Below are 14,139 nucleotides of genomic sequence, written 5' to 3'. Positions count from 1 at the left end.
GGTTAAAACTCTCTTCCCAACACCAAGCGACTCACGCTTGTGCTGGTCACAACCGATTTCCAAGGACTCTGTTTTGGTTGTCAAGGACCACGCATTTATGCATTCCTTAGCCTAAGCTTCACCTCCCTGTAGGGGAGCCAAACAACTTAATTTTGTTATATAGAATAACTTTTCGATTTGCTTCTAGAAGATATCGATTGATTTACAATTTGGTTTTCTTGGCAATAGCCGATTCGCGATTTCTTTTGGTATCATACAGTACGTTAAATTCTTATCGAGATAGATAAGGGATCCGGGATCGGGGATTGTACAGACTTAATTTGTCAGTCGAGATACGAATCTCTTGATGATCGTGTTTACTCCTTCCAAGTGCTTGCTTTTAGATAAAGAGATTTTTGTCGAATTTGAAGAGGAATTACCGTTTTAGTCGAATTGGAAACTAGTGCTCCAAAGATGTCATTAGCCCTTTTGCTGACTACGAGAATGACTAGGGGAATTGCAATTAATTTTGCGAGTACTCGGGACACGTTCTACGTTCGTTCACCAAAAACACCGTGCGTTCTGGGTCAATGGGGGTCTGTTTTTAATCAGCGTCCATAGCCTGAGAACACTCTGAGGACTACCCTGACACCACTCGAATTGGACCCTAGTAGGATAATAATAAATAGATATAGGATCGTTTTTGAATGGATTGATTTGGGATAGTATTGTTGGCTTCTTAATAGAATGAAGTAAGATTGTAAATAGAATGACGGCGACTGGATATGAAACAAGAGAGGTTCGCTATGGGCACACTTTTCTGATTTTTCTTAACTCTTTCGCTACTACGGGTGACTATAGTCACCGGTTATGAGACGCCACTTAGACACGACGGGTGACTATAGTCAATGGCAACAAAAATGAACTCTTTCGCTACTACGGGTGACTATAGTCACCGGCCCCAAAAATGAACCCTTTCGCTACTAAAGGTAACTATAGTCACCGGCCACAAAAATTAACCCTTTCGCCACTAAGGGTGACTATAGTCACCGGCCCCAAAAATTAACCCTTTTGCTACTAAGGGTAACTATAGTCACCGGCCCCAAAAATTAATCCTTTCGCTACTAAGGGTGACTATAGTCACCGGTCCCAAAAATTAACCCTTTCGCTACTACGGATGACTATAATCACCGGCCCCAAAAATTAACCCTTTTGCTACTACCGGTGACTACAGTCACCGGCCCCAAAAATTAATCCTTTTGCTACTAAGGGTGACTATAGTCACCGGTCCAAAAAATTAACCCTTTCGCTACTAAGGGTGACTATAGTCACCGGTCCCAAAAATTAACCCTTTCGCTACTAAGGGTGACTATAGTAACCGGCCACAAAAATTAACCCTTTTGCTACTAAGTGTAACTATGGTCACCGGCCTCAAAAATTAATCCTTTTACTACTAAGGGTGATTATAGTCACCGGTCCCAAAAATTAACCCTTTCGCTACTAAGGGTGATTATAGTCACCGGTCCCAAAAATTAACCCTTTCGCTACTACGGATGACTATAGTCGCCGACCACAAAAATTAAGACAAGTGCTCCCGTTCCTCTTAGCACTCTTCGCAAAGAATTGCAACAGTTATTGCGATGACCGATTTTCTTTATCTTTTTCTTCTTTTTCAAAAAACTTGACCCCAAATGCTAAAGAATAATATTTCCACCTCTGGTATGGAGCTTCATTCTACAGGAGGACCTCCGCAGCGACACTCACCGTAGCGAATGTGTCAAGGATCTTGCCCATTGTCAAACTTATTCTACGACTCTTCGTATTAATGACTTCTTTCGATACCAATACCTACTAATTCAAATTCTGGTCGAATTTGTCCAGAAATTACCATTTTAGTAGCTTATAAGACAATGGTGAATTAAAGACGCCATTAAGAGTCAAAGTCGGAGTTGTAATATCCTAATACCGCGTTGAACGTTGCAGTAAGCAGTAATTCGCAAGTTTATCGTCACTCTCACATTTTTATACTATCGTTGCCAATAAACATTGCCACCGTCCAATCTCTATACTAGCATCTATAGTAAGACCTCATACGTTGCTGCTAATCGCGTTATCCGCCATCTTGTAAACGATCTACGGTACGTGTCGCGCACAATACGAGTAAAATAGGAATTGGAAGAAAGAAAATGGTACAAAAAAGGCAGAGGAAGAAAGGGAAAGAACGACGGAAGAATGGCAGAAGACCAAAGCGACGAGGAGGCAATTACGAAGAATTATAAGAAGAATGAAGGCAGATGTGCGATATGAAAATTACGACCTACAGCAGTCATAAACGTCTGTCGGTCGAAACAGCGGACGCTATTGAGGCAGCGGCGAGTGACAAGGCTCGAAGGTTGCATGCATTCTGCGTGCAGGCCGGAAAATTATGCGTTCTTATGCACAGGCACGTGCATCGTGGATTATGCAAGACGGGTATATAGCCTCGTGCCGATCGCTGTTTAAAATGCCAGCCGCGGACGAGCCGGGTTACCTTCGCCGCTCTTGATCACGATCAAAATAAAGAGAAGCCACGCGAAAGCCTGCCACAGACGACACTTCCGCGGCGCCATTAAATTTTCATAGAATAATCCCGAGATCCGTGTGGCCATCCTCCATTCACTTTTCGTCCCATCCTTTATCCTTCGCCGTACGATCGCTGACCATTGCCAGATTCCTGTCAATTTGCCTATGCTCCACGCGCATAATCCTCGCGTGAATTAGGTATCGCGAGAGTTAGACTCTATCCGCGTCTCCTCGCGATAGACGCTCTTTCAGACGATCGCTTGGAATTGCAAAATCGAAATTCTCCTCGGGCTCGGAGACTCTATTTTCGAATTTAATTCGAGGCACAGGTAAACAAGTTGCCAAGCGAAACGAGGATTCCGATCTTAGAGAGGAATACATGGTTTAAACATTCTCGACCCGTTCGCGGGGAATTATTCGCACGCGAGTCTTTGCTCATTGGAAACGGCGCGATTCTCGAAATAAATGAATGGAACGCGATAAATGTTTCGGCATCTCTCCAGGGGCGCCATTATATAAATTTCATGAATTTTTCGCGAGTCTGCGCGAGGCTGCCTTTCATTCCGCTCCGTTGCAAATGAACCGACGCGAACGAGTCGAGTCAGATTGTTAACACGAGCGACGTTCTATCGACCAATCCATCGAAGTTGCCACCTTTTTTCCAGAAATTTAATCTGCTTTAGAGCCACGCGAGTGAAAATTCGAGCGCCAGATGTGGGACGCGCGTGGAGGCTATACGTGCGGAATCGTGGCTGAGAATCTAGCTATCTAACGAAAGGTCCGATGAAAGTAGTCACGATGAGCATCGGGGGTTATTAAACCTTTGGCTTACAACCACGTGTGAGACTCGTGGTCGGGTTTCCGGGTCGAAACTGATTATCACGTGCCTGGCACGTGGTACATCGGTTGGGTCGAAAATGACTATCACGGGCCTGGCACGTGGTACATTAGTCGGACCAAATGTGAACACCACGTGTCATGCCCCTGGTTTTTCGATGTACCCCATGTAAGACGCGTGCGATTGGTGCAACTTAAGACAGATTCGTATAGATAAAGCAGTTCTATTTACGTTTTTGGATCACGCTGTCGAATCTTAAATCGTAGAGCAAGGGATTAACGATCCACGCGTGGAATAAAATCGCAAACACGCGCAGGCAACGAATTTGCATGAATTACGCGAGCTAAAACGCCCTACTTCGCGAAAGACCGCATTCGTCTCTCCGGAGTCAGCTATTGTCTCTCCTCGCGAGCAAACGAATAAACCAATAGATAACTCTTTGCCGTCTGGGTATTCAATTTCCACGGAGGAAGCGTGCTCGTTCGTTAGTCGTACAGCGAATAGTCGATGGACAAACGAAAAAGATAGAGCGCGCAAGGGGGAAAGAAATAAAAGCGACGAGGAAGGAAACGGGTAACGTTTGGCCGAGGTGGAAACCGTAGGAACGTGCAAACACGCGGCTGGGACGTGAGAGAACGGCCGGGGAAGCATCGACAGCCCAGACAGGAACGCGGAAAAAATGTACACGAATGACGGAAAAGCCATAAGCAACTTGCGAAACTGGCGAGCAAACGAGAACCAATGCTCATTTGCATCGGCGTACGAGACTCCGCAGCCAGGCTTCCACAGTCGCGATAATGGATTTCGAAAGAATTCCAAGCGGATTCGTCGCGGTGTATCTTCATTAGGTACCGTTTGTATTTCTTTCGGCCGATGGAAAAGCGGATGGGGCCGAGGCGAACACGCTGCGAGATGGTCTTTTTAAGAAATTCCCTGATTACCGAGTACAACGGAGCTTCCTCGAGAACATCCAACAAATTGATGGAAAGTGTCTGGCTGATCGATGAACCGGGTATTCCGTTGCGTGCGCGTGTAGAGTTGCTGGAACGACACTCGACTCAAAAATTAACCCTTTCGCTACTAAGGGTGACTATAGTCACCGGTCCCAAAAATTAATCCTTTCGCTACTAACGGTGACTATAGTCACCGGTCCCAAAAATTAATCCTTTCGCTACTAACGGTGACTATAGTCACCGGTTCCAAAAATTAACCCTTTCGCTACTAAGGGTGACTATAATCACCGGCCCCAAAAATTAACCCTTTTGCTACTAACGGTGACTACAGTCATCGGCCCCAAAAATTAACCCTTTCGCTACTAAGTATAATTATGGTCACCGGCCCCAAAAATTAATCCTTTTGCTACTAAGGGTGACTATAGTCACCGGTCCAAAAAATTAACCCTTTCGCTACTAAGGGTGACTATAGTCACCGGTCCCAAAAATTAACCCTTTCGCTACTAAGGGTGACTATAGTAACCGGCCACAAAAATTAACCCTTTTGCTACTAAGGGTAACTATAGTCACCGGCCCCAAAAATTAATCCTTTCGCTACTAAGGGTGGCTATAGTCACCGGTCCCAAAAATTAACCCTTTCGCTACTAAGGGTGGCTATAGTCACCGGTCCCAAAAATTAACCCTTTCGCTACTAAGGGTGACTATAGTCACCGGTCCCAAAAATTAATCCTTTCGCTACTAACGGTGACTATAGTCACCGGTCCCAAAAATTAATCCTTTCGCTACTAACGGTGACTATAGTCACCGGTCCCAAAAATTAACCCTTTCGCTACTAAGGGTGATTATAGTCACCGGTCCCAAAAATTAACCCTTTCGCTACTACGGATGACTATAGTCGCCGACCACAAAAATTAAGACAAGTGCTCCCGTTCCTCTTAGCACTCTTCGCAAAGAATTGCAACAGTTATTGCGATGACCGATTTTCTTTATCTTTTTCTTCTTTTTCAAAAAACTTGACCCCAAATGCTAAAGAATAATATTTCCACCTCTGGTATGGAGCTTCATTCTACAGGAGGACCTCCGCAGCGACACTCACCGTAGCGAATGTGTCAAGGATCTTGCCCATTGTCAAACTTATTCTACGACTCTTCGTATTAATGACTTCTTTCGATACCAATACCTACTAATTCAAATTCTGGTCGAATTTGTCCAGAAATTACCATTTTAGTAGCTTATAAGACAATGGTGAATTAAAGACGCCATTAAGAGTCAAAGTCGGAGTTGTAATATCCTAATACCGCGTTGAACGTTGCAGTAAGCAGTAATTCGCAAGTTTATCGTCACTCTCACATTTTTATACTATCGTTGCCAATAAACATTGCCACCGTCCAATCTCTATACTAGCATCTATAGTAAGACCTCATACGTTGCTGCTAATCGCGTTATCCGCCATCTTGTAAACGATCTACGGTACGTGTCGCGCACAATACGAGTAAAATAGGAATTGGAAGAAAGAAAATGGTACAAAAAAGGCAGAGGAAGAAAGGGAAAGAACGACGGAAGAATGGCAGAAGACCAAAGCGACGAGGAGGCAATTACGAAGAATTATAAGAAGAATGAAGGCAGATGTGCGATATGAAAATTACGACCTACAGCAGTCATAAACGTCTGTCGGTCGAAACAGCGGACGCTATTGAGGCAGCGGCGAGTGACAAGGCTCGAAGGTTGCATGCATTCTGCGTGCAGGCCGGAAAATTATGCGTTCTTATGCACAGGCACGTGCATCGTGGATTATGCAAGACGGGTATATAGCCTCGTGCCGATCGCTGTTTAAAATGCCAGCCGCGGACGAGCCGGGTTACCTTCGCCGCTCTTGATCACGATCAAAATAAAGAGAAGCCACGCGAAAGCCTGCCACAGACGACACTTCCGCGGCGCCATTAAATTTTCATAGAATAATCCCGAGATCCGTGTGGCCATCCTCCATTCACTTTTCGTCCCATCCTTTATCCTTCGCCGTACGATCGCTGACCATTGCCAGATTCCTGTCAATTTGCCTATGCTCCACGCGCATAATCCTCGCGTGAATTAGGTATCGCGAGAGTTAGACTCTATCCGCGTCTCCTCGCGATAGACGCTCTTTCAGACGATCGCTTGGAATTGCAAAATCGAAATTCTCCTCGGGCTCGGAGACTCTATTTTCGAATTTAATTCGAGGCACAGGTAAACAAGTTGCCAAGCGAAACGAGGATTCCGATCTTAGAGAGGAATACATGGTTTAAACATTCTCGACCCGTTCGCGGGGAATTATTCGCACGCGAGTCTTTGCTCATTGGAAACGACGCGATTCTCGAAATAAATGAATGGAACGCGATAAATGTTTCGGCATCTCTCCAGGGGCGCCATTATATAAATTTCATGAATTTTTCGCGAGTCTGCGCGAGGCTGCCTTTCATTCCGCTCCGTTGCAAATGAACCGACGCGAACGAGTCGAGTCAGATTGTTAACACGAGCGACGTTCTATCGACCAATCCATCGAAGTTGCCACCTTTTTTCCAGAAATTTAATCTGCTTTAGAGCCACGCGAGTGAAAATTCGAGCGCCAGATGTGGGACGCGCGTGGAGGCTATACGTGCGGAATCGTGGCTGAGAATCTAGCTATCTAACGAAAGGTCCGATGAAAGTAGTCACGATGAGCATCGGGGGTTATTAAACCTTTGGCTTACAACCACGTGTGAGACTCGTGGTCGGGTTTCCGGGTCGAAACTGATTATCACGTGCCTGGCACGTGGTACATCGGTTGGGTCGAAAATGACTATCACGGGCCTGGCACGTGGTACATTAGTCGGACCAAATGTGAACACCACGTGTCATGCCCCTGGTTTTTCGATGTACCCCATGTAAGACGCGTGCGATTGGTGCAACTTAAGACAGATTCGTATAGATAAAGCAGTTCTATTTACGTTTTTGGATCACGCTGTCGAATCTTAAATCGTAGAGCAAGGGATTAACGATCCACGCGTGGAATAAAATCGCAAACACGCGCAGGCAACGAATTTGCATGAATTACGCGAGCTAAAACGCCCTACTTCGCGAAAGACCGCATTCGTCTCTCCGGAGTCAGCTATTGTCTCTCCTCGCGAGCAAACGAATAAACCAATAGATAACTCTTTGCCGTCTGGGTATTCAATTTCCACGGAGGAAGCGTGCTCGTTCGTTAGTCGTACAGCGAATAGTCGATGGACAAACGAAAAAGATAGAGCGCGCAAGGGGGAAAGAAATAAAAGCGACGAGGAAGGAAACGGGTAACGTTTGGCCGAGGTGGAAACCGTAGGAACGTGCAAACACGCGGCTGGGACGTGAGAGAACGGCCGGGGAAGCATCGACAGCCCAGACAGGAACGCGGAAAAAATGTACACGAATGACGGAAAAGCCATAAGCAACTTGCGAAACTGGCGAGCAAACGAGAACCAATGCTCATTTGCATCGGCGTACGAGACTCCGCAGCCAGGCTTCCACAGTCGCGATAATGGATTTCGAAAGAATTCCAAGCGGATTCGTCGCGGTGTATCTTCATTAGGTACCGTTTGTATTTCTTTCGGCCGATGGAAAAGCGGATGGGGCCGAGGCGAACACGCTGCGAGATGGTCTTTTTAAGAAATTCCCTGATTACCGAGTACAACGGAGCTTCCTCGAGAACATCCAACAAATTGATGGAAAGTGTCTGGCTGATCGATGAACCGGGTATTCCGTTGCGTGCGCGTGTAGAGTTGCTGGAACGACACTCGACGAGGACTCGTTAAACGCTGAATCGTGATAAACTAACAAACCGTATCCGGCTGATTAATGAATTCAGAAATGCACGCGTGTCCGCGAGTCTCGAGGTGACTTCTCTCATCTAGTTTCCATCTATCCTCGAAATCCTTAAAAATCCTTAAAACGCGTATCAATCACCGACGCTCCTAACTGCTGTCTTGTACCCTTTTAAGCCTAGCTTCGCTTCGCGTCGCGTTTCTTCCAAGTCTGAAAGATGCTGGGGACCGATCAATTAGGTTCGCGGAGTTCGTGAATCATCCTATCAGGTGATCATTCGCTACCGTTCGCAGTCGCGAGGATGAAAGGAAATTGACTGAAGTCTGGATTTAATTTATCGTGTAAGACTAGGGACGTGTTTAGGAGGATTGACTGCTCTGATGATCGGGGTCCTAGGCGTCCATTACGTACCACTCGCGAGTTTTCTCGTGTTTCGCGTGCTATCTGTCATGAATCTGCGATGTCAACGCACTGTCTTGTCAAAACGAGCGATCCCTGGATATGTCAGAGATTTTTATGCGATACGTAATACGTTAATATCTGAGCACCTGATCGTCTTTTGACTTTAAAGGGGGCACGGGTTAAGGAACGCTCTCGATAGTTCTAGTCTTTCCAGGATCTCGATCCATGACACGTGTACTCGCGTTTTGGCAAGTGTGTATCCGATCGCCATTTTTCTTTGCTGCGGACACGCGTCATGGAATGCTCTCGGTGGTTATGATCTTTCTAGAACCGTGATCCCGTGACACGTACCTCTACATGATTTTGTAATTGGCCATGCACACGTCCCTAACCTCTGTCAACGTCTGCCAAATCGACGTGGACATCCTCTGATAGTGGTCTATTTAATCGAAACGCTCGTCATCGACCTAGCTAGACCTCTGTTAACACTTTGACTGCCACGGTGATTATTGGTGGCGCTTATGCTTTGAATAATAAAAATACTCCCATGACGCCCTGAGCGAAACATGCGATTTCAACGTGGCAGTCAAAGGGTTAATCCAGGAGAGATTGGTCCACTCGGTTTACCACCGACACAGAGACTCGGTTCTTGGGTTCTGCTGACTTTCCATTGGAGACGAGCCGAGAAAGTCTATCTCTACTGCGGTTTCCAGATGAAATTATACCTACGAATGCTCTCGATCCGCGGATTGACAGAGAAGCCGAAGAAAGTGGTTCGTCTGTCCGCAACCGGTTGCCTTATGGTCTCTTTCCCGAGCAAAACTCGCCACGACGAAACCGAAAGTATCGCGAAGGAGGCTGCGCGTCACCGTTCCGCTAATTTCTTTCGCCGAACGGACCCAGGGAACCTGTTCTTCACCCTACCGATTCGGGTTCACACCCCGATCCATCGGGAATTCATCGCGTGCTCGAACGGAACGAACGTTTCGCGAAAAACACGGTTACATCGCGGGGTATCGCGCTATTCGATTAAACCGGCGATTAAATCCAGCTGACTTCCGATTCCATCGATTTAATCGTTTAAATCACCCATTAACGAACCTATACGGAGACTCGATAATTTTCAATTTCGTTTCATTTTCCACCCGGCCAATTAATTTTACATTTAATTAATGCGCCACGCCTCGATTTCGAGAACTTGCACGACCGGTCTCGATTTCAAATTTACACCCATTACGCTTACGTTTAATATCGTGAATTTTCTCTAAAGAAGACCGCCTGTCGTCTATTCTCATGTTTATACATTTGTATTAATTTTAAAAAATAATTTTAAAAATGCAATCCTGTTTACCGATCTCTGACAAGTCCTAGCTATTCTCTGTCACAGTTTGGCGAATCTTACCGAACGATTTATCGAATTAAAATTAATTTACTGTCAATTGGTAAACAATTTTCTGAAATTACGACGTGTTCCATTTAACAAGGATTTCTCGAGCAAGATTGGACTTTTCAGTCTCGATTTCACATTTATATTCCATTTACATTTAATTCCATAAACTTCGCATGCTATTATGATGACCGTCTGCCGTCTATTTTTATTTTTATAAATTTGTAATAATTTAAAAATAATCCGATTTTTATTAGTTCCTTTGGAAAAAGGATATCGAAGCTGCAATCCTGTTCACTGACCTATGACAAGTCCTAGCTATTCTCTGTCAAAGTTTGACGAGTCTTACCAAACGATTTATGGAATTAAAATTAATTAACTGTCAATTGGTAAACAATTTTCTGAAATCGCGACGTGTTCCTTCTCGCATTGGATTTCAATTTCCAATTTATGTTCCATTTACATTTAATTCCACGAACTTCGCATCCTATAAAGACGACCATCTGCCATCTATTTTCATTTTTATACATTTGTAATAATTTTAAAAAATTCGATTTTCGCCAGTTCTTCTGGAAAAAGAATCTCGAAGATGCAATCCTGTTCACTGACCTATGACAAGTCCTAGCTATTCTCTGCCAAAGTTTTACGAGTCTTACGAAACGATTTATGGAATTAAAATTAATTTACTGTCAATTGGTAAACAATTTTCTGAAATTACGACGTGTTTCTTCTAACACTGGATTTCTCGAGCAAGATTGGACTTTTCTGTCTTGATTTCAAATTTATATTCCATTTACATTTAATTCCATAAACTTCGCATGCTATTATGATGACCGTCTGCCGTCTATTTTTATTTTTATAAATTTGTAATAATTTAAAAATAATCCGATTTTTATTAGTTCCTTTGGAAAAAGGATATCGAAGCTGCAATCCTGTTCACTGACCTATGACAAGTCCTAGCTATTCTCTGTCAAAGTTTGGCGAGTCTTACCAAACGATTTATGGAATTAAAATTAATTTACTGTCAATGGGTAAACAATTTTCTGAAATTACGACGTGTTCCTTCTAACAATGGATTTCTCGATCGAAACATAGATCTAAGGGACTCCTGGAAACGATTTCGAGTGAGAGTCATCCGACTGGATTCTCTCCGATCAAGAATCGATTCGCTTTATCCACGCGAGATTCTTTTCGAGCAAAAAGGTTAAAAGACAAGCGCATGCGGTTAATCGTGAAATGAAAGAGCGTAAAAGTCAAAATCAACTTACCCTTCGTGGCTCTCGGATTACTCCAGGTCGACCAGCAGACCTTCTCCATGATTACTCTCGCTGTGTTCGTTACATCACGTTAATAACACGTTAATGCGGCTCTCACTTCAACACTCGGTTAATCTCCACACTCTGTTAGTAGGGAATCATCTCCACTCCGCAATTACTATTTTTTCCACTCTCGTTCCATCCGATCTGAAAAATGCCAAGAGACCCCGTGAGGATCGTTCAAACCTCGGGCAACCTTCTCGAAACGATCGATCGGAATCCGCTTCGAAATTTCGATTTTTCAGCCGATTCCGTTCCCGCTCTTTAATTTCGAATCGTGGTACGCGGATTTATTAGCGATTCCACGAAAATCGATATGCTTCGTCGATTTCATTTTATATACTTCGTTACGGGAGATCGTGGAGAGTTAGGTTCGCCCTATACCGCGATCGGGGTATTTAATTCGACGCGGGATTAATATGGATAAAAGGGTTAAAATTTAATTAAAAAGGGGAACTTTAAAATTTGCAGAATCTTAGGAATTTTTGGAATCTTTTTATACTGAAGTTAGGATCGCTTCGCGAGGATATCAGTGACTAAATTTCGTTCTCGTTGAATGCGATTGATCTATAGGGAGTCCCAAAATTCGCGCAAGATTTGAATTTAGCGCCATTTACGCGGTAAAATGTTGTCAAACGAAAAAGGAAAGATACTAAGATAATAAAATACTAAGATATTAAGATACTAAAATAATAAAATACATAGATATTAAGGTACTAAAATAACAAAATACTAGATATTAAAATACTAAGATAATAAAATATTAAGATACCAAGATACTAAGATATTAAGATACTAAGGTACCAAGATACCAAGATACCAAGATACCAAGATACCAAGATACTAAAATACTAAGATACTAACAAACTAAAATACTAAGATACTAAGATACTAACAAACTAAAATACTAAGATACTAACAAATTATGAAACTAAAATACTAAAATACCAAGATACTAAAATATTAAAATACTAAGATACTAACAAACTAAGATACTAAGACACTAAGATACTAAGATACTAAGACACTAAAATACTAAGATACTAACATACTAAAATACTAGGATATTGACAATGTAAGATACTAACAAATTAAGATACTAAGACACTAAGATACCAAGATACTAAGATACTAAGATACAAAGATACTAAGATACTAAGATACTAAGATACTAAAACACTAAAATACTAAAATCCTAACGTACTAAGATACTAATCTATAGTAAGCGTACTATACTAAAGAGTATACTGCTGCATACTTTATGACCCAATAAAAAATTTACAATTTTAAATTAAAAACCCGCGTTTTCTGTCAAAATTACTTCCTGCGTAAATTTTGAAACACCCATTAGGTTAATTTATTCGCCTGACAAGGGTTGGTTTCCGCGAATCGACTGTCCCTTTTCTCGAAAACCTAAGTGAATATAAAGTACCTTCGAGGGTACAAACATCCCGTTTATTTCTCCCGTTAATTATTCGATTTTCACCGGTTAAGACGTATCTCCGACGATTCGGGGGAACAAGGTTGCGAGGATCGGGGTGCTTGATCGATGAAATATGCGGAAACGGAACGTGGCCGCGGGATTAATCGAGCAATCGCCGGTCTGAAAAATAGGCCGTGCAACGGTGTTGAATTAAAACGAAAACGCGGCTGAAACTTCGACGATAACGCGAAATCGATCGATTTGCACGAGGGAAAAAATGGAAGGAATAAATGAACCAAGGTGAAAAATCGGCATCGCCGCTGCGAATGTTTTTTTTTTTTCACGGAAACAAAACGATCACCATCGATCACAACCGTGGTGGTAAGTTCCTCGAATAAAAACGGCAATAAAATGGTCCTTTCTCTCGCTGTTGCGGACACTGCCACGAAACTTCGTAAACTTCGCACTTCGACGAGGTACACCTCGTACTTGGTACTTAGTCGGAGTAAAAAATCACGGAAAATCGCGAGAATTAATCGATTTCAACCCCTTTGCGACAAAATTCCATTAGGAGGAATCGGAAAATTTCATTTTAATTAGCTATTATCTATTTCAAGGCTCAACTAGACCTGAACCATTTATTTATTAAATTTTTCTTCTCTTCTCTTTTCTCCTTTTCGTTAATTATTCTTTATTCCATTACTGTTTGTACTACTATATTGCTACGTTATTATTGTATATTTCATTTTACTATATTTATTGTATACCATTCGATTACGAGGAATCGGAAAATTTAATTTTAATTAGCTATTATCTATTTCAAGGCTCAACTAGACCTCGACCATTAATTTATTAAATTTTTCTTCTCTTCTTTTTTCTCCTTTTCGTTAATTATTTTTTATTCCATTACTGTTTGTACTACTTTACTACTATGTTATTACTGTATATTTCATTTTATTATATTTATTGTATACCAAAGGACTTCCGTCCGTTAATAAAGCATTATTATTATTGTTATTATTATTATTATTTTTTTTTCCTCCCTTCCCGGGGGTTTCCAGCGACTGGACGAGACACTGCCAGATCCAGTTTGGTGTTTAATTTATGTCACTGAGGAAGTTCCTTGTGATGTTGCACGTGTGTAATATAGTTGCCTTCTGTACTTCATGGTGGATGTATGTCGATATTTTTAGCTGTGTTAGGTGCTTTCCGAATGTGTGTAATGTTATTCCCGTTACTGATATTATGACGGGTATTGCATGTACTTCTTGTTGTTTCCATGTTCTTTTAATTTCTTCGGTGAGTGGTATGTATTTTTCTATTTTCTCTTTGTACTTTTGCTCTATATTTGTATCATTAGGTATTATTATTATTATTATTATTATCTAACTACTTTATTCGTGACAAAATTAGACAAACTTTGAGCATGTTAAGATACGTTAAGTATAATTGTAGCCTAACGCGAG

General features: G+C 42.4%; 1 long non-coding RNA gene across 3 annotated transcripts in view; it reads right to left on the bottom strand.

The window, feature by feature from the left end:
- LOC108552747 (uncharacterized) overlaps window positions 1-14,139 on the bottom strand; it is a 104,488-nt gene that overhangs the window by 53,216 nt on the left and 37,133 nt on the right. For all 3 annotated transcript variants that reach the window (XR_001890584.1, XR_001890585.1, XR_001890586.1), the window contains one exon: window positions 11,203-11,397. This is a non-coding gene — a long non-coding RNA (uncharacterized LOC108552747). The remainder of the gene's footprint in view (window positions 1-11,202; window positions 11,398-14,139) is intronic.

Source organism: Eufriesea mexicana, unplaced genomic scaffold (genome assembly GCF_001483705.2).
Source record: "Eufriesea mexicana isolate 0111107269 unplaced genomic scaffold, ASM148370v2 scaffold7917, whole genome shotgun sequence".
Lineage (NCBI taxonomy): Eukaryota > Metazoa > Arthropoda > Insecta > Hymenoptera > Apidae > Eufriesea > Eufriesea mexicana.
This window is presented reverse-complemented; position numbering and strand designations above follow the sequence as displayed.